Raw genomic sequence first — 21,858 nt, 5'->3', positions numbered from 1 at the left:
ACCTTCTACCCATGTTATAGAAATCTTTATTTCCTACTTACTTTCCTGAAACCTGTTGCTTCTCCGTGGCTAAGCACAGTTGTGGTGCCAGGCTAAATCACTGCTGCACAGTTTATAGTTCTCTGTAAACATCTGAAGTCATAGTTTTCCCTCAGTGATCTTTTCTCTTTCATTCTTCAGATATTTGTCTAGACTTTCACTTCTTTTGGATTTCCTTCATTTTCCACTCCTAATGAAGTACTTATAAGCTAACAAAGGGAGTAATAGACCAAAGTACAGAAAAGGTGGTTAGAATAGTTACTGCCTTCCATCAGTTTCCCCATATGATTCCTTGTTGCAAATTATTTTGGAATCTAATGATGGAAAGAATCATTAATTGCTGTATTCATGGGGGTTTTGTGTATTTTTTTTCTCCCCTGCCCACGCCCACCACCCCTTTCATAATGATCCAACAAGCTGTTTCCTACTAGCATGCCCACAGTTTCATGCAACCCACTCACCCCTTGATAACTACCAAAAGCAGGGTCTGGTGTTGGGGGAGAGAATAAGAAGGGGGTGCAGTGGAGAAAACAGTTAGGGATTCAAGAGAAATGAGGTGCCTTTTTACCTGAGACTGCTAAATCTACACTTCTTACTTACTTGCCCCACCAAAACATCCTTTTCTTAATAAGCTGCCTCACCTCACTCAGAATGTAGCTTATATTGGTATACTGCTATGAAAATGCTTATAATATTACAACATAAATACAAAACCCTAATGCTCTGGAACTAGAAGAAAAGATGAATAAAAAAATATGTGAGCCAACCCACACAGCATAATATTTTATAGTTCTAATTTTTTCCAGTATTATATCTAAGTGAAATGCGTATACTTCAGGGGTATCTTCTATTTCTAAAGTGCTATATACAACCACAAGAATAGACAAATAACAATAAATAAACATATAGCCATTACTTGGTGTCTTCAGGTATTATACATTTATCAAAGCAACATATAAACTTGGCTAAATCTGTATCTGAATCAAAAGTTCAGACTCTGCTGAACTGCAAACTCTGAGGTGATGAATCCTGATTCCTGACCTAAATCAGACCTCAGGCTTTCCAGCTGAGCTACCATTAGGTTTTATTAGCTCACATTTCACTTTTCATCCTGACTGCAAAAATAAGAGAGAAAAGTGTTATTGCTAACCAGATTCACACATGCCATGAGTTCTGTTACTGAAGATTTCTCATTTTATGGCTGTAGGTTTAAAAATATGGTATGCAGCCCCATTGTCAGCTGAGAATATACTGCCCCAATCATTAAGCATGTTGTATGTAGCTGCTCTTTTCAGTGCATAACCTAACTCTGTGGGGGACTGCATTAAAAGTGACCCTGAAGATGTGCAATAGTAGCTAGGAGCACATCACAGAAATGACATTTCCTTAAAAACAAAGGTCATACGGTTTGTTCACTCCAGGGAAAAATTGCAGAGGCCTCCAGCACTGCTTTTGTGCAGCTTTTTCATGGCTTCATAGCACAGAGAAGCCAACTGCAGAATTAAAAAGTTCCTATTCTCCTGAAATATTTCCATTTTTCAAACAGGCATTTGGTTACTTTAAAACCTGTGTTTTAACATTAACATTTCTCTTGTATAACACATGGCAGTGGATTTTCTGAGCCACTGAACAAATATGCCATGTGACAACTGAGGGAAAAGCAAGGGTTGAGAACATGGGGGGATTGGTTATTACAAATGTAAGCAGGCAGCATGTAGAAAGGCAAAAAATAACCATTTTTGCTGCATAAAGCAGCACTTCAAAGGAAACATAAACACATCTGCACTTTATGCCTTGTGCATTATACAAAACAAAAATACTACAAAACTCTGCTGAGAGACTCTAAAAAGGTGCATAATTAACACCATTACATTCACTTAGTCTACATCAGTAGCATTCTCTTTGACCTCCTTACAACACATGAGTATAATGGAATCTACATTGGTCAGGTACATACTGATCTTTTAGAGGGAAGTGTAATTAAATTAAGAATAGGTCTCTTCTCCATTCAAATATTCATACTTTTTTTTTTTTTTTTTAGTTGCTTAAACTGTTATGCTTCTCTTTTCTGACATTTCACTTTGTAAATTACACTGCCTCAGACTTCTAGGGGTGATTTCAAAGTAAACATAAAAGGTTGTAAACAGATTTTCACAAGGTGTGAGCCTGAGTCTAACAATCATTTCTGGTGTAAGTCAATTGGGCTGATATCAGTAGAATCAGAATTGCAGTGGGGTTTTCAACCAAATGATTTGTTAGATGCATCACCAATAATATATAAAATTATATTGTATGTATATATAAATCTGCTACTTTTAAACAACAGTTTTCCCATTAATTTGATCTAGAAGTATCTCTTTGCATAACATGTGAATACCTTGGAACCACTGTTACACAGATTTATGAACTGACTAGGATGAACGAAGCTATTGGTTATCATTTAGCAGCACTGGTTTCCCAGCACAAAGAATAAATACATCCACAGTGATCTGCATACCTCTACAAAGAAGCTGACTATTCTGGCATGCAGGTGCTTCAGATGGTACCTATAAAACTGCAGGCCAGTATTTCTATATCTCAGCATGTTTTTTGCTTTTTGGGTGTTGTTTGTTTGTTTGTTTTTCCTAGAAGCTCTTGAAAAATATTGCATTATGATGTCCCTGTTGTACAGTTTAATTTCTATATATTGAGTTTGTATGACAACACGTTTAACCTGTATGAGGGTTTTTGCAAAAACATTTTAAAAAATCAACTAGGGCATCATCTGTACAGTTTCCAGCTTGTTTGTTTGTTTGTTTGAGCTATTTGTCTGTAAGTGTTTTCAGAGAATGCAAATGCTGTCATTAAACAATGGTGGCAAAACACAAGGCATCTTGTGCAGATACTTGAATATAGATTTTCATTATTCAATTATACAAAGCCACCTGACATGATCATTTACCAAACAGGAATCAGATGACAGATCAACCCTTAGAAGGCACTAATTGGTGCGGGATGGTTTTACAGTGTACCCACTAATCCAAGAGATGTAATCATACACCCATAGAGGAGGCTTTAGAGACCTGAGTTTCACTTGCCATTTGTCTATTGGATTACAAACTCATCTCAGGCAAATTACTTCTCTGCAGTGAGATTCAAATTACCATATCTAAAATTGAATTCTTGATATTTTTCTGCTTTTTAAATTGCTTTGACATGTTTGGCCCAAAAGCAAAACACAGAAGTAGAGTTAATAATGTCCACTCCATGTACCCTATTGTTTCACAGATTCCGTTTTGTTTTATTAACTGTGGTTTAGAGTAATATAATCTGTATGATGTTACAGACAACAGCAAGAAAAGATACATGCACAGATTTTACTTACTGCATTTACTGCAATTACTATTTGAGTCAAAAACTCCTAGCTATTTACTTCTTGTTTGCTATTATATCACTCAAACAGGTTGTGCATAGATTTTTTTTTTTTTCTTTTCTTTTAAGTCTCAGTAAAGGAAACCCATACAACTACGATTCATCTTTGCCACAAAAAATCTTTTACACATCAGGAAACAATTTGTATAGTATTTTTTCCCTGCTAAATTCTCCCTGTCCCTCAGATATCCTACATGTAGAATTTAGATAATGTTTAATTTAAAGTTCTGTTGCATATTATTAGTATACATAGGACATAGGAATATATCGAATATGAATTATGTATCACTAGGCTGGTGTGCAGTTATTCAAGAGCATGCCTGAGTTCTCTGCATCAAATTATAACATTAATAAAAACACCTGTGAAATGCTTTTGTTATTTTTCAGTTGTACCTCTGTTCTTTAAAAAAACAATAACATCAGAATTGTCCTGATATTTTTCGATAAAATCATTAGTTTGAGTCTTTAAATATGTTGATATTGATTAGTTTTGTGTTTTAATTTAACACTACCTGTTCCTCTTCTGAGAAAAAGCCTACACTCAAAATATTTTGCTGCTAGCTTCTGTTTTGATTATCATTACTGGCTTTTTGTGGGGTAGAAAAGCTGATAGTCCATATCAAGAATTAATTAGCATTTTTTTTTTGTTTTAAAGAAAGAAGACAAATTATTACCTTGAAGAGGCAGAGCCAACCTGTAGCTACCAAACCCAGATGTGCAGACCACATGAGCATAGCAAGAATGCTATAGGCAGTAGAGAGACCATGGCCTAAGCACTACATTAATGGTTATCATGTAGAGAAATTAAGGCAGTGGGTTGTTTAGCATTGATAATATGCAGCTGTGGCCTTGCCTCAAAGGCAGTGGGTTGATTAACATGGACAATGTGCAGTTGTAGCTCGCTCCTGCTAAACAGTTAAATAGCAATGAGGATGGTGAGAGAGGTGGCTGGATGGAGGAGTAGCAGTGTGGTCTGGTGTCTGGAGGTGAAACAGTATGGGTAGTAGAATCTGATAGTAAAGCCTTCTCACAGCCTTGTAGCTTGCTTGTGCTGCAACAATTGATGCCCCATTTGAGGCTCCTACTCAGGACCTTCAGATTATGAGACTGAGTGTAATGAGCAGTGATGGCTGTGCTGGGGGATATTTGTAGTTCTGAGTGGTGATGGCAGTGCCCAACGTAGCGGAGACAGGTGGGGATAGCCTGTGGGCTGGATCACGTTGAGACAGGTGGGGATAGCCTGTGACCCAGATCACATTGGTGTAGGTGGGGAGAGCCGGGGGATCCGGATCAGACACTGGTAGAGGAATTTGAGGTGGAGTCAAGCATGAAAGCCAAGGATTTCTGCTAGAACATCTCCAACAGAGTCTTCCTAAAGTGCTCTGAAGTTAACCTGGAATGTGATGATAAAAGCCTTGTTGCAGCTGGCTAGTTTGGATAGTGCTGTGATGTTATCACACCTTTATCTACAGGTGGTCAAGTTTTCTACAATTTTTTTGAAAAGATATCAGAGAAGAACTAAAGAATAAAGAAGTGCTTTTCCATATGTGACAGAAAATGTAATGACGAAAAATTCAACAAGCTTGGGTTGAAACAACACAACTGATGGAAGACTGTCAGGAATCAATACGTTTGGTGCAAATGTGAAATAATCAGTAGAGCTGGAACAGTTAAGTATTATTTTATTTTTATTTTTTCTCTCCCTTTCTTGTCATGTAAACTACATTTACCTCTTCCTAAACCTTTTCCTGTCTTGGCTTCAAATCAGCCCCTGGACTTTCCCATTACTGATGCAGGCAAATTCTTCCAGAACCCCAGGCTTCTGCTGCAATTAGTCCTTTTACTTTGATCTCCAAATTTTGCATGAGCCTAGCTAGGCTCTAGACTCCTCTGGGCAGGAACACTGTACAAAACACAATGCTGAGACTCAGTAAATACTAACATTCTATGTGAAATAATTCTTACAGCCCAGATTTATGTTATAAAATATGAACTACTATCTCGAGACGTACAGAAAAAAAGGAATGTAGCAATACAAGACAAATTCTATTATGGGGGGAAAAAATGGCCAAAAAACCCCCCAAACAACCCACAAAATCAAACCAACAGAGAAACAACAAACCAACAAAGAAAGAGCTCTCAAAATTCAAATAATATTTTTGGAAAATAGGAAAAAGAAATTGAGATCTTTAATTCCCATGTTAATGTCTTGCTCTGCCAATTTTTTTGTCCTCCCTGCCAAACATCTTGCTAATTCATTCCCAGTTATAACATTTTGAGAAGGAAGAGGTACATTTGTGTTAAATTCCATATCTAACAATATTAATAACCAGTAGTGAATTGGGCTCCTACCCTAGAATATATTCTTTTTCTGATCACCTGGTCCAAAATCTCATCTGCTGTCCTGCTTCCCATTTTTAAAAATCCTTTTCCTGCCTCTGTTAAGAATTGAACACCTTTCTTCCTATTTGAGGTAATTTGCAGACTATAATTTGTTACAGATATTTAGTTATACAGTGTGAATCCTGAACACACACTGCAGCTAAGATTTTATCTGTTGAGATTTGTCAGATGGGATTTCAAGGGCCTAAACATCCGAGATGCCCAAGTATCTGAGACATCTGCATCAGACTGTGACATATGATGTAAAACCTTGTGAGAACTTGTGCTGTCCTGGGCTAGCAGCTGGAAGTCTGGTAAAATTTCCTACAGCCATGGATGTCATACTACACAACCCTGCTTTAATAATGCCTAAATGCTCACAAGGTGAGAACCAAACATGATTCTTCCACGGAGGGCAGCAAAAGGCAGAGTTACATTAAAAGGTATATTTCTTAATGTCTTTTTTATAATTTGAACATATGTAATATAACCGTGTGAGATACATATGTCTACATTAGTCTAAGGAAGTTAGAAATAAGCATCAGTTAGTTCTGCTTCCTTCTAAAGCAGGGTTTAACTGCATTTATACTTATTGTTTAAAAAATTGAATTAAAAAAATAAATTGTCCAATCAATCTTCACCTGGTTATGCAATTTTTCATCACCTTATTTATTATTCAAAGGTCTCCCATTTCATTACAGCCAGGAAGGTGTTACTTTCTCACATCCTTAACTAAACTGAAGTCCAGAATATTTTTGTGCATACTTTATTCTAAACACATGAGTCCCAATGATGTTAGTGATGCAGGTGCATAAAATTGAGCACATGTAGACATCTTTCCAGGATTAGAACATATATTTTACAGGTTATGAAATGACAGAGAACTAGCTAAGCAGGAAAAAATATTTCTTCAGCATAATATTTTTTTCCTTTTCACACTGAATGGAATTAGTTATGTCTAAGGAAATATGGATTTGTTTTACCATTATAATAAACCTTTTTCTGGTCTTTGACCATCAGCTTTGGTCTCTCATGATCTGGAAATGGCTAATATTTTGCCCTGCTGCCATAAATGTATTGTAAAGCAGAGATACTGAAGTTGAAATTTAGTTAGAAATACATAATAGTTTCAGCAACTTATAAGGAAGGATCAAATATGTTATATCCACTTATGTTGTTTACAACATTATAAGAAGAAAACTTCAGTGGAATTTTAAGTCTGTTGTGGGAACAGACTGATTAATCAACCATAACTTTAACAGAGTCCTTTAGCAGCCTTGGCATCCAACCTTGATGTGTTTCAATTAACTTTTAGACATTCCAAACCCAATTGTTATAGACAGTATAAGTTAAAAAAAAACCCAGACACTGTTTGAACTGGCAGAGTCAAAGCCAAAATTGAGACTTAGTGTTAATATGTTTGTTCCACAATCTTAGCTGTATGACCAAGTGAAACCAGAAGTGTAAGCATGCAAAGTGGGGTGACAAATATGACAATATTTCTGGCAAAGGAAAATAAGACAAAGCTAGCAGTGGTCAGTCTCGGGCAGGAAGATTTTTTTTTTTTTTACATCCAAATCAATTTCGATTTGACTCTGCTTCCACACCTTGGTAAATTGATAGTAATTATTCTGAAGTCAGGTGTAAAAACAATATGGAAAATAGATAATTACTTCAGCTATATGATACACTTCAATCTCCTTAATTATCTCTAGAGGTCAGATTATGCTTAATTTTCTAAGGTGAGCAGTAATGAAAGGGCAAGAGATGTGTTTACTTTGTCATGCTTAGCTTCTCTTAACACTAACCATTGTAGCAGTTAGCAATCCCAACTTACATGGTGATGCACAGCTGTATGGCAGCTTTAGTCAGTAGACTAATCAAGCTACAAATGAGCACAGGACCTATTATCTAGTTCCTCTTTCTTGACCTAGAGTCAAAATTATTAAAATCATCTGAGGAGATTCAGGAAATTTGTGCAGTTTGAATGCCACATGTCTCGTGCTTAGTTATCTCTCTACTTACTGATGTGATCAGACCCTACATACATAGGAGTTGCCTTATCAATTTGAGTACAAATTAAGTTTCATTTTTCTGGGGGTGGGTGGGTTGTTTTTTGGTGGTTTTTTGTTTGTTTGGGGTTTGGTGTTTTTTTTTAATAATGGTTTAATTGAATAAATAGCATTCTTCACATCCATTCTTCACAATGCATTTATTTTCCATCCATTTCTCTCACTTGAACTACATACCTGACTTGTACCATAAAATTCAGTGTACTAAATTTGTTGAAAGCCTTTTGTATCACCTGCAAATTCTCAGTGTACTAGTGAAATAAAGAATTTTCAAAGAGGAGATGTAGCTTCTGCTCTAGAAGTATAGTTTCAAAGTGTCAGAGCCTTTATTAGCAATTTCCAAGTTTTTTTTAAGTAAAATCTGGCAATTTTTAAGCCTGTAATCTTGTAAAGATTTCTTTCTATATTATAAACATACAGAAACTGCTTCTCGTGTGTGACTGACCAATAAACCCCTAATAAAATGGAAGAAGGCTCAGTGGAGATAGGCAAAGATGACGTGCCTATGAAGCTCAGAGAATAACTCTGCCTGTGACTGACCACAGCTGTTGCAAAGATGCTGACTTCATCTCAACACAAAGGGGACCAGAGGTTAACCTTTGCTTTAGATAAACAGCTATGTCAGTTGAGTGGATCAGCTGGTGGCATAAATGTTTCTCCCTGAGTTTATTAAAAGAGACTGAATTTATCGCTGAGGTAGCCAGGCCAACATGGGGGAGAAGGATGTGAATATGTGGCTCAGCCCAACGTAGGGTATGAAAACTAAACAATTAACAAAAGAATTTTAAAGAGAGCAATGGGCATAAACCCACATATTCCTTCCCAGCGCCTGGGGGATGCCCAGCATCACATCAGTGAACATATTATAGAGACTGGTAACGGAATGCCTGGGGTACCCCTCGAAAGTGCCTCTACACTAACACACACAATATGGGGAACAAACACAGAGTTAGAGATCTGTGTGCAGTTACAGGTCTACAATCCTGTTTGGATCATGGAAACATGGTGGGATGGCTCCCATGAATGGAGTATTGCAACGGAGGGACACAGGACAAGATCAGAAGACAAGGAGCGGTATTTGCTCTATATGTGAGTGAGCAGCTGGAGTGAATACTGGGTGATAGATGAGGAGCTGGCTGAGATGAAAGAGAGGACAGGTAAAGAGAACATTATAGTGGGTATCAGCTATAGGCCACTCTGACCAGGAAGAACATGTGGATGAGGCCCTCTATAGACAGATAGAATCAGCCTCACATTCTCAGGCCCTGGTCCTAATGGGGAAATACAACCACTCCAATATCTGCTGGAGGGACAACACAGCTGGTCATAAACAATCCAGGAGGTTCCTGGAGTGCATAGATAATAACTTCCTCCTCCATGTGATAGAGAAGCCAATGGGTTGAAGTGCTTTGCTGGATGTCATAGTCATCAACAATGAGGGGCTCCTTGGGGATGTGAAAATCAAAGGCAGGCTTGGCTGCAGTAGCCATGAGATAGTGGAGCCTGAGGGCAGGGAGTAGCATGAAAAGCAAGCTCACAACCATGGACTTCAGGGGAGCAGCCTTTGGTCTTTCAAGTTCTGCTTGGAAGAGTCCCATGGCATAAGGCCCTGGAGGGGAAGAGGTGGTAAGAAAGCTAGTTAATATCCGAGGATTATCTCCTTAAGGTTCAGAAGCAGCACATCCCAAAAAATACAAAGTCAGGCAAAAAAGCCAGGAGTCTGGCATAGATGAACAAAGAGCTCGTAGCCAAACTCAAACACAAAAAAGAAAATATACACATGGTGGAAGAAAGGACAGTTCCTGAACAGAATATAGAGACATTTTCCGAGCAACCAGAGATAAATTTAGGAAAGCTAAAGCCTAAATGGAATTGAATCTACCCATGGATGTCAAAAACAACAAGCAGGGCTTCTATAAGAACATAGGGAAAATGTAGGGCCATTGCTCAATGAGATGGGGGATGTGGTTGCACAGGACATGGAAAAGGCTGAAGTATTGAATGTCTTCTTTGCCTCATTCTTTACTTAGTAAGACTGGCCTTCAGGAATCATAAGTCCTAGAGACCAGAGGGAAATGTGGGAGCAAGAAAGGTGTACCCTTGGTGGAAGAGGATCAGTTCAGGGAATATTTAAGCAAATTGGACACACATAAGTCCATGGGCCTTGATGGGATGCTTCCATGAGTGCTGAGGAAGCTAGCAGATGTCATTGTGAGGCCACTCCCAGTAGCTTTTGACTGATCATGGCAATGGGGAGAAGTACTCAAAGACTAGGGGAAAGCAATTCTTATTTTCAAGAAGGGCAAGAATAAGGACCCAGGGAGTTACAGGCCAATCAGCCTCACCTCAGTCCCTGGGAAGGTGATGGACAGAGCTGGGACTGTTTAGCTTAGAGAAGACTCAAGAGGAACTTATTAATGTACGTAAATAACTGAAAGGCAGGTGCAAAGAGGACAGAGCCAGATTCTTTTCAGTGGTGCCCAGTAACAGGACAAGAGGCAATGGGCACAAATGGAAACACAGAAGCTTTCTCCTGAACATCTGAAAACACTTTTGTAAGGGTAACTAAACACTGGTACAGGTTGCCCAGGGAAGTTGTGGAGCCTCCATCCTTGGAAATATTCAGAAGTTATCTGGATATGGTCCTGGGCAACTGGATCTAGGTGGCCATGCTCAAGAAGAGGCTTGGACCATATGGCCTTCAGAGGTTCCTTCCAACCTCGACCATTCTGTGAATCACATTATATTGAGATTGACCTGTATATTGCAATTACTGTATTTTGTTAATTGTAAAGTACATTTATATTGTGTTTTCTGTATATTTTGTATCACACTGCTAAATCAAAATTCCCATGTAATATAAAATATATTAAATTAAGTACATTTCATGTCAAACATTACACTCTCCATGTGCAGAACATTTAAAAGAACCTGGCTGAAGAGTATTGGACTGTGGCATTTTGTCATAAAGATCCCTAACAATAGTTCTTACAAGAAGAGATCATTAATTTTACTATAATGTCTGTGGTACACAAAAAGCTAATTCTGTGTAGAAGAATTAAATACTCACAAACTCTGCAACAACACATTTGGTAGTCCTGAATTTTATTGTCCCAAACTCACTCTGATATGTATCTTAATGACCAGGGTTATAATGTCTTCTTCTCTACTTCAATACTAAGTGAGTTTTTTTTGAGGAAAAAATTATGTATTAGTATGTAATAATTTTTTTGCTCTTTTTTTTTTTTTTTTTTTTTTTTTTTTGGTTCCTCAATCCCAGACAGCCTGTATAGCCTATGTGTTTATTTCCTATATAAACCCACAAAAAGCAGTGAAACAACCACAGAATGTAGGCTTACAATAATTAATTTCCACTTCAGAACAGGTAAAAATTAGGTCCCTTTTATCTCCTATTATCTGTCTTTGTTAGAATCCCATTGTTACCAGCAATTCTTTCCAAAGATGGATTTAACTGTGGAAAAAACTGATGTTGGCATGAACTTTTTTTTTTTTTTAAATATTTATCTAACTCAAATATCCCAGCACTATTAGCATTAAAATATACGTGATATATATATATTTTAATGAGGAATAGAACTTTTGTCAAAACCTATCCTACCTGCTTAGCTTCCAAGAACCCCAGGGAAGATTGGTCACTAGGATTCCCCTAGGCTCCTTGGATGTCCAAGCCATAAATGGTTTTGGTTTTTGCTTCTCACTGATTAAGCACATTACCTTTTTTTCCCCCAGAGCAGTAACAGCACATTTTTCATTTCTTTTTCTCATGTAATGATATAGCATTTAATATTTCCAGTTAATTTGTACTGATTAATACATAGTTAAGTTAAATCTATTTTTCAAAGGAAGGTATGGGCATAAACATTGAAAACTATTTCATTAAGTCAGTGACCTTTTTAAAATGAATTCCTGTTGATAAAACTGGATACCACCTAAAGGCAGAAATAAGGGAAATAGAATTTACATGTGTATAGGTTTCCAAGATTGATATCCAGGAAGAAAACTAGAGGGATGGCTTACATCAAAAGCACAGGAAAAAATCTACAATATTTCTTCTAGCTCTGAGCACTGTAAAATGTACATTTTTATTTGAGTTTGGTTTGTAATAATAGCAAATTCCTAGTGTCTGGTTCATTTTAATTTCATACCCAGTAATACTGGAGTTTAACACTGTAACTTTATCAGCTGAGTTTTGCGTTTATGCAAGCGTGAAACTAATGCACTTTTAAACCTCTTGCTTTCAATGGAAGGAAAAATATATTCTGGAGTAAAATACATAAAACGGGAAACATTTTAAATATTTCCTCCTTGCATTCCAGAATCCAATAATTTAGCCACCCTATGAATCCACCGATACCAAGAAGGCTGCTAGCAGTGGTCCTCTGGATTATCGTCAGACCCTCCTGGGAAAATAATCATTGCGCTAATGACAACTTTTAAAGCAAACAGTATTTCTATAAAATGAAAACTGCAGCGTTTGGGTAGTCTAGAATCTCATTTATTTATCTCAATAAAATATGCACCTTAGGACATGCTAGGTCACAGCTGAGTAATGTATAGCATTTTCCATTGTTTTTAGAAGGAATGAAAAATGACAGTGGAAAGGCTTGGGTTCATTAAAGAAAAACAAATTTGGAGCACTACAGCTCTTTATATAGAAGGAGCTTGTGATATGAGCTGACAGTTGCTTTGTTTAGACAAGTGTCATAGCTTTATTTCACTGACAAAATTTTCTGAAGTCAAGCAGGGCAATATATCTGCACACACACTAGGTAAATGATAGCATCAACAGGAAAACAACAGTTTCTTACTATGGTTTAGAGAGAAACGCCAAAGTAAATAAACTTCTTTTGCAAGGAATGGCATCACTTGTCTTAATCTGAACTTTTGCCAAAGATTAGCTGCAAATGGGATATCTGAAAGTTAGTGTCCAAATGTCTGAGTTTCCTCTTTAATTATAGTTTCATTCTCTAGCCCTTTCTTGTGCCCACAATCCTATTTGTTCTCAAAATCACATTATTGAGTATTTAAGCATTCAGCGATCTGTGCTGTGATACTGAATGGAAGTCTGCCTTCTACTTCCTTTTTCTATAGGCAATTTTTATTCCTCTTTATTTGGGTCCAAATATGACTCCCAGTGTACAATTTCTCCTTGTATGAATCAGTGTCTTCCTGAAACAGATTGTAAAGAAAGCATTATGGAAACATACAGAGGCTGAGACTGAGATTTTAGAAATACAAGTAGAAGCAAATGAAATGAAATTACAACATGCCATTTCAATAAAAGATTTACCCAAGAATTTTTAGGAAAAATTTGTATAGATTAAGAGGATAGAAGCAAGCTTAGTGTTTTTTCATGGTAAGAAAATTTCGTACAAAAGTTAGTAGTGAATCTTGCTTCTCCAACACTGCCTGGAAGCGCTTTCAGGATTCAATGTCCTCCAACACTAGCGATGCCCTCCCAGTCTCCAGAGTGAGTTTTCCACAGCCAGTAAATGCATTTCTTCTTATGCCAGCACTGTCTGCTATCTAACACAGTTATTTTCCTTCCTGGCCATTTGCACAGAGGATGTATTTGTAGGAAGTGGCTGATTCCTGTCCCAGGCACCACTCATCTTTGCTAGCCAAACCACGCTCTCTCATGGCCCATCTATTCTGTGCATTACAGTATACAGCAGAGAACCAAAAATTTGCACCAAAAGGCTTACTCTGAAATGGGGAATAATATAGCTTGTGCAGTGCTGTGCTCAGATCAGTTGTTGGATTATTAAGAGCAGCCCTGAGTAAAAAAAAAAAAATAAAAAAATTGGGGTGCTAGCTGACAAGAATCTCAACATAACACAGAAACGTGAGCTTGCAGCCCAGAAAGCCAACCGAATCCTGGGCTGCATCAAAAGATGTCTGACCAACAGGTCAAGGGAGGTGATTCTCCCCCTCTGCTTTCATGAGACCCCACCTGAAGCACTGCGTCCAGTGCTGAGGTCCCCAACAGAAGAAGGACATTGACCTGTTGAAGTGAGTCCAAAGGAGGGCTGCTAATATGATCTGAAGGCTGGAACACCTCTCCTGTGAAGGCAGGCTGAGAGGTTGGCGTTGTTCAGCCTGGAGAAGAGAAAACTCCAGGGAGACCTTACAGCAGCCTTCCAGTACCTAAAGGGGGCCTACAAGAAAGTTGGAGAGGAATTTTGTACAAGAGCATGTAGTGACAGGACAAAGGGTTAATGGCTTTAAACTGAAAGGGGGTAGATTTAGATTAGATACTAGGAAGAAATTCTTTACTGTGAGGGTGTTGAGGCACTGGAAGAGGTTGCCCAGAGAAGTTGTGGATGCCCCATCTCTGGCAGTGTTCAAGGCCAGGTTGGATGGAACTTTGAGCAACCTGGTCTAGTAGAAGGTGTCCCTGACCATCGCAGGGAGTTGCAGCTAGATGGTCTTTAAGGTCCCTTCCAACCCAAACCCTTCTATGATTCTGTGATTCTATGATTCTATAACTAGGAAGCAGGACTGAACAGCTCTGGCCTGCTGTCATGCTCCTTAGATGCCTAGATTGTCCAGAAAGGTCATGAACTTGGTCTGGTCACATAACATCATAGCTTTACTCTATTTCTGTTCCACTTTGAATAAATATTTCTATACAGAGATGGCTAAATTGTTCATGATACATTAAATTAGGACTTTACCATTCTTGTTTGTTAAAATTCCCCTATCATAACTGGAAGTACTTGATCTGCAAACTTTGGATCTGCACACCTGGTTCACAACTTTTCTGCAACTGATAGTCAATATAGCCTTTTTTTTTTTTTCTTTTTTTTTTTTTCTTTCCCTCTTAGGTGATCAGAAAGCAGTTTCTAGCAGACATATTTGCCAGGAGTCACTTATTTCTGACTTTTTTGCCTTTTGATTGTTACTTTTCAATTATTTTGTCTAGGATACAGTCCTCAGGTCACTTAAAACTTGTTTTATTTTAAAAATTGAAAACAGATTATAAATACACTACAATATTCATACCTCATTCCCCTGGTCAACACACTGTATTCATAAACTTATATTGAACATGATTGTATTTACACTATAGAGAAAAAAAACTACAGCAATACTTATTCAGTATAATTTCCTGCTGCTTACTGTTTAGTTTAACATGCATATTGTTGTGTTTCTCTCTTTTAATATTTATTACCCTGGTTTACAAAGTCATGAAGTTATGTTTGCCAGGCAGTAAGGTCCCAGTAATCTCTTTTTGTATTAAAAATATGCTTATTTCAAGAAAGTTTAATGCTTTTACCCTGGTTATGCAGACTTTAGTAGAATCTGGTACCTTTTCCTCCACAAGACTGGAAAAACAAATAAGTAAAATAAAAAATAAAGGAGGTAACAGTAAGGAGCATCCTTGTCATATTCTTTGTTTCTTCCTGTGCTTTATTGTAGTGCTTTCAAACCCTTCATTTCAAAGATAGTAGGCAAAATCATCTTTTCTTTTGCTGCTTCAAAACTATTCTTCCTCTCGGGAGGCATTTTACCCCTGTGCACAGCAACACAGCATCAGAATTACATTGCTTGTGCTTCCCTTAAAGCATTGACTGCTGGTTGTTTTTGTCTTTCTTGCCTGTTTGGCTTTTGTGTTCTCCTTGCATCCTCAAACCAGTCACCACACTCTATTCTGCTTCCACATCTTGCTTTCCAGCTTTTTGAGTGTTTTCACTTAATGCCCATGTGGGCACAGTCTTCCCTCAAACCTTTGTATATGAACATCCTAAAACCCCCACATATGTACTTTCATCTGTAACAAGTAAAGGGAATGGCAGATAATTAAACTTAATTAAAAAGAAATTGAGCCATCAAAGTGTTTATATGTCTTGCTTAATGCTAGAAGTGAACCAATGAAATGGTAAATTCTTGAAACTGGCTTAAAGAGAAATCGCCCACATTTGTTTGCTTTTATTTTAATCTGATACAAAAGGGATCAAAAAACTACAGTGTCTCCAAAGCTAGACCAAACACTCCTCTGAGATATCTTTCCAAAGCTTATTATAAGATAAAGAAAACAAATGTGCTTTCTTGTTTCTTCCAAAAGAAACCACCTGAACGTACCACCTGTAAGGTCATTCTGGTCAGTAAATGAGGTGCTCTTTTTAAAAAATTCCTTTGCCAAAAGCTGAAATAAAAAGAAAAAAAAAAAAGGTACAATACAATAAACAGCTGTTGTCAACTCAGTGATCCCATATGCTTCCTCTTGTCCCTATGGATTGAAGATCCCACTTAGACTACATTTCATGCCCCATCACACCTGTCTGAGTCAATCCTCCCCTGAAAAGGTAAGGTACTGCATCATGAAAGAATAAAAGCATGAAGTAAGAGCACTTCTGCCATCACGAAACACTGAAGTCAAGATCCCAGGTTGTAATATCTCAGATTTTGAACCAAATTTTAAAGATTTTATCTCTGATGTGAAAAAACTCCAAAATATCTCTTCTCCTTTTTCCTGTTAGTAAATTAATAAAATTAAAATATCTTTTGTTTGTTTGTTTGTTTTTTAATGAATCTACACTTAGTCCTATACCGCCAGGCTGTATTTGTACAGACCCTTATTTCCTTCCTGTACAGTGTCTGTCTGAGACCCTTGCCAAGATTCTGCCTACAGAGATTCCTCCACATTCTTTCCCTAAATCAAGCAAGTCTTAACCTGACAGAAAAAGGATAAAGTACAGCTCTTGAACTGAGCCTTAAAATCAAGTTCATCTTTACCAGTCCAGAAACAGCTGTGCAAAAAACTGACTTAAACAAGCTCACTGCTGTAACTGTTATATTCCTACTTCGCATCCTTCATCAGCAATATAAATCCGCTCTCCCTACATACCGTATTCTAAAATCCTTCTCCCTACAATTATATCAAAGAAAAATGCCCAAGTCCCTTTATTGCCTAAACAGGAGCATCTTACCTTTAAATACTTTCCCCAATAGGTAATATGAGAATATTGATTAATGGTTTAGGTTATTATATTTTTTATAAAATTGCAAATGTTTTCTCCTAGCAAGTTTTCCTTGAGAACACCATATTTGCCATGAAAAACCCTAGGGTGAACAACTATTTAGAAATAATTAAGATAATAAATAATTAATGTTTTCATTCTTCCATGAAAATTCAAAATGAAACCTAAATGAAAAGATAAAATTTAGGGTAAATTACCTGCATTTAATCAGGCACTTTTTGGAAGTGAGGACAGGTTTTGAAAATCTCCTTCCCTTCTAAATCTGTAATAACACATTATTTTCATTCTTTGCTGTACTGGACAAAATAATTTCTTATAAATATTTCTGCTTTCTTTTGTTTCTTTTTTGAAATATCCTGACCACGAATGAAATTAATTAATTAATTTTAATAGTAACATATTTCAGAATAATAGAATAGCTGCAATTAGAGGGGACCCCTAGAAAACTTCTAGTCCATGGGTCCTCCAACTACGGCCCGCAGGCCGGATATGGCCCCCCAGGGTCCTCAATCCAGCCCCCGGTATTTAAAGAAACACCCCACCCCATCCCCCGCCGGGGTTGCGGGGGGGAAACCAAGCAGCCGCAGATGACTGCCTGCCACTGCATCCGCGCGCCGGCCCCCTGGTTAAAAAGTTTGAGGACCCCTGTTCTAGTCGGACCAAATTCAGTTCTGTTGCAGGCTTTTTCCCTTGAAAAAAAGCTGTAAATTTTTAACGTTCCTGAGATCTTCCACAGATGATATCTGGATTCCAGGAATTTAGCAAAACAGTATTATTAAATTATATCTTTTACCTATCATAGTTTAATAGTCTTGATTTCATAAACAGCAGCATACTTCTGCTGACTACTCGATGAATGTTTCGTAGAAGCTTCTAACATCAATTAAAATGGGATTTTTCAAACCTCACTATTCAGTCTGACAATTCAGGAAAGCATTATCAGTAAGGTGAATAAATAAATGAATTGACCTTGGATTGCATCAAAAGAAGCATGGCCAGCAGGCTGAGGGAGGCTATTCTGCCCTTCTTCTCCGTCCTGGTGAGACCTGACCTGCAGTACTGCATCCAGCTCTGGAGTCTTCTGCACAGGAAGGACATGGACCTTCTGGGTGAGAATGCCACAAAAATGATCAGAGGGCTGGAATGCCTCTCCTGTGAGGACAGGTTGAGAGAGCTAGGGTTGTTCACCCTGGAGAAGAGAAGGCTCCAGGCAGACCTTATTGTGGCTTTTCAGTACTTAAAGGGAGCTCATGAAAAAGATGAGGCCTGTTGAGGTGAGACAAGGGGTAATGGTTTAAAACTAAAAAAGGGTAGATTTAGACTAGATAGAAGGAAGAAATTTATTATGATGAGGGCGGTGAAACACTGGAACAGGTTGCCCAGAAGGCTGTAGATTCCCCATCCCTGGAAACATTCAGGTTGAACAGGGCTCTGAGCAACCTGCTCGATTTCAAGATGTCCCTGCTCATTGCAGGGTGGGTTTGACTAGATCACCTTTAAAGGTCTCTTCCAATCCAAACCATTCTATGATTCTATGGACTAATTAGATATATGTGTCTACATATAGGTGCATGGAGACATATAAAATTTGTATAAATTAGGAAAATATGTGATTTTTTTTCTCTAAAAATATATTCACATAATTAATTGTATAATAACTTATAAGAATTTTATAGGCTTTTATCTTATTGCATCTATAACACTTACTTTGGATTTTTTTTAAATATATAGGAATTGTTTTTACTAGATACCATTTTTTGGTTGTGTTTTGTCACAAAGCTTTATTTGCAGTTTCTTTTTCTAGCCTCAGCTGTATGACCTTCTTAATACTATATGACAATTAATCGATCAGTTGCATTAAAAATAAATAAATTGTTGACACATAATATTATGTAACCATACACACATTTCCTGGAAGATTTTTCAGGAAGAAAAAAAAAAATAATAGTTGCAATTTAATTTATTTTTGTTAACAAGGAAGTATAAAGATCTTGAATATGACAACATTTAAATTTGAAAATTCTACCAAAAAGATCATTAAAGAAATGATGACACAGAAAAGGGAAAGAGGAAGGAGAGTACAAGCTCATAGGAGCAAAATCAGGTCTATGATTCTATGATATGAAGCTCTTTGATATTTTGACAAAAATTAAAATACATATAGTTTTAGATTATAATACTGGTGTCTGATTCACTTTTCAAATTCTAATTTATATCAGCAAGAAAATATGTAGACTAGGACGCCTTCAATATGAAAAATACTAGTAAAAATTGCAGATGAATTATCATAATTTTGTGAACAAAAATGGTCATTAAAAAGTGATAACTTTTAAATATTCTTGATGGCTCATGTTCTGTCTCTATTTACAACCCTGAATTTCCAGCTTCCCTTTCATTCCCTTGGCATTTCCTTGTCATGGTTTGCATTTTCTTTCCCACAGGACACATAAAGACCTACAGCATCTACATCTTTACTTAATGTATTCATGGCACATCTACTGCTCTGCTTGCACACTGTGATCTGTCCTATGGGAGCATCCCAAGACCAGCCCTAATGTACAGACATGATTACAGAGTTTTTCTGGCCAGAAGGAAAGATCAGCTTAACCATTATAATCCCCACAGGTCTGTGGGTTTTTGCACAGTTATAAGCCCACTAGCATTTGTTGATCTAGTTCAGTGCATCTTGAATAGCTTAGTTCATGACATATAATCAAATAGAGCTTTATACTTCATCGTAATCTACTGAACCTAGAACAATCTACAAGAACCTAGAACAATTTCTTTTTGCCTAACATATTGAAAGCCATACTATGAAAAGTATTTTTTGTTGAGCTTAGGGCTGTCTTCCAGTATGGACCCTGCTACAAGACTGTGTATTTGGCATTTACAGAAACAAAGAATATTCACTGAGCTCCACCAATACAGAACAGTAGTTATATATGCTTAAATAAGTCACAACTGGAAACACTGACCATTGTAGATAATTACTCTGTTGAAAGACAGGAAAATGACATTATTTTATGTATTAGTAAAATGTGTTCAGAAATTACATTTATATACTTTATGTGCTTATTTGAGGAGGAAAACGCAAATCGTGTCAAAGACACTAATGTGATTCTCCATCTGGTTCTTTTATAATTAGTGTAAATGTATATCAGGTTTTCTACTGGAATAAGCCTGTTGGGCACCCTTATAAACATCATAACCCACAGCAGGTAAAACATTCCCTGAATATCATGCTCATGCTGTGAAATTGCTATTTTGCCCAAGCGTGGTTTCATCAAGCATTGAAGATGGAAAAAAAAAATCAGAAAAAAAAAAAAAGAAAAAAAGAAAAAAAGGGGGGGAGGGAGGGGTTTCAATTAGGTTTCAATAAATAAACAAACAGACAAACCTCACAACAACAAATACCTATGTCCTAATGCTACAAGACCACTACCAGGTCCAAGAAGAGACAACAGCCAAGCCCTCTGTTGTGTGCATACAGCTGGTAAACTCCAAAGAACACTATTCCTGAGTGATATCAGCACAAGCCACTCTGAACAGCCTTGCTGAGGAACCAAAGAGCCAGTCTGCTTTGACACGATGTTATGTTGCCCATAGTTCATACTGGCATAGTGTCAATATGGTCCAAGTGCTCCCCTTTCCTATAACAACACTGCTTGAACTAGCTACTTGTCTGCTCCAAACCTTACTCATCCATCTCAAACCTATGTCTTGGCTTCTGTATCTCACTAGGGCATCCCAACGCTATTCCAGCTATTTGATACTGCTTGATAATTATGTATATGACAGCAATTTTTCCCAGAAAAGGCCTGGAAATCTCATAATCACATTCATATAGGTCATGTTAATTCAGTTTTGACTTCCTATCATACCCCTCTTGTCACATAAATGAGCGAATTAAACCACAACTGCTTATTAAATATCATACTTAACACTATTTTCCAAATTGACTTCATGAAGATCACCCCATTCATCCATTCACCTAATATATCAAATAAAATAATTAGGACATGAAGAATTTAAAGTATCCCAATCAATGGATTTGAAAGAGAAAGGATCTCATCTTTTCAATATTTTTCAACTGCTAAAAGCAGAAACGTCTCTGTTGTGAAGCACAGCTGCTGTCTGTGTAGTAACTAATTCAGATGCCTATTTTGGGGCCAAATGCAGACTGGAATGCATGCATATCCAAATATTGGCCTTCTTCCCAAAGTCACCTGAAATTAAACTTGAATAGAGTTGATTACATGGTTATTTATCACCGATCTAAAAGGCAAATGTTATTTCCAGTGTCTCACTGCCCAGATCACCTGCAAGTGAAAGTTTCATGCTGCTGAAAGTCCTTATCCAGTTTTGACTGACATGTCAGTATCCTGGACTAACACTAAAACTAAACCTAATAAAATAACAAAAAACCCCAAGGAGTGTGTGCTTTTTTTTCTTTCTTTCTACGGGAAGTAGATATTTTCCGCATATGTTAATGAGATCAAAAGGTTGGAAAAGGATAACTGGAGTATCACATTCAGCCTACTGCATTTGCAAGTAAAAAGGGGATAGAAGTTTAATCCAAAAGGGTCAATAGAATATTGAATTCATATCCTACTGTACACCACAGCTACAGAGAAATTCCCACCTTTTGGTTGATCTACCATTTGAGTCTCAGACTTCTTGTATATATAACACCCTCATTTACAGGGACAGTTCTTGCCCAAAGCTAACTTTCTGTGTACTAATTCTAAATCTACATTAGACCTCTCTCCAAAGTAACAACTCACCAACAGGAGTCACAAGTTCAGATTTAAACAGAAATGTCTCAAGCCTATGATTGATATCCCTAAAAATGATGCTATGCACCAGGTTATGTTGACTCTTAGGAGTCTCTAAAATTGGGGAAAGAGTGAACAAAGAAGATTGTATCAGGATAAGTCAATCCACCTCTC

This window comes from Falco punctatus (assembly GCF_963210335.1).
Source record: "Falco punctatus genome assembly, chromosome: 2".
In the NCBI taxonomy this organism is placed as follows: domain Eukaryota; kingdom Metazoa; phylum Chordata; class Aves; order Falconiformes; family Falconidae; genus Falco; species Falco punctatus.
Note: the sequence above shows the minus strand (reverse complement) of the source record.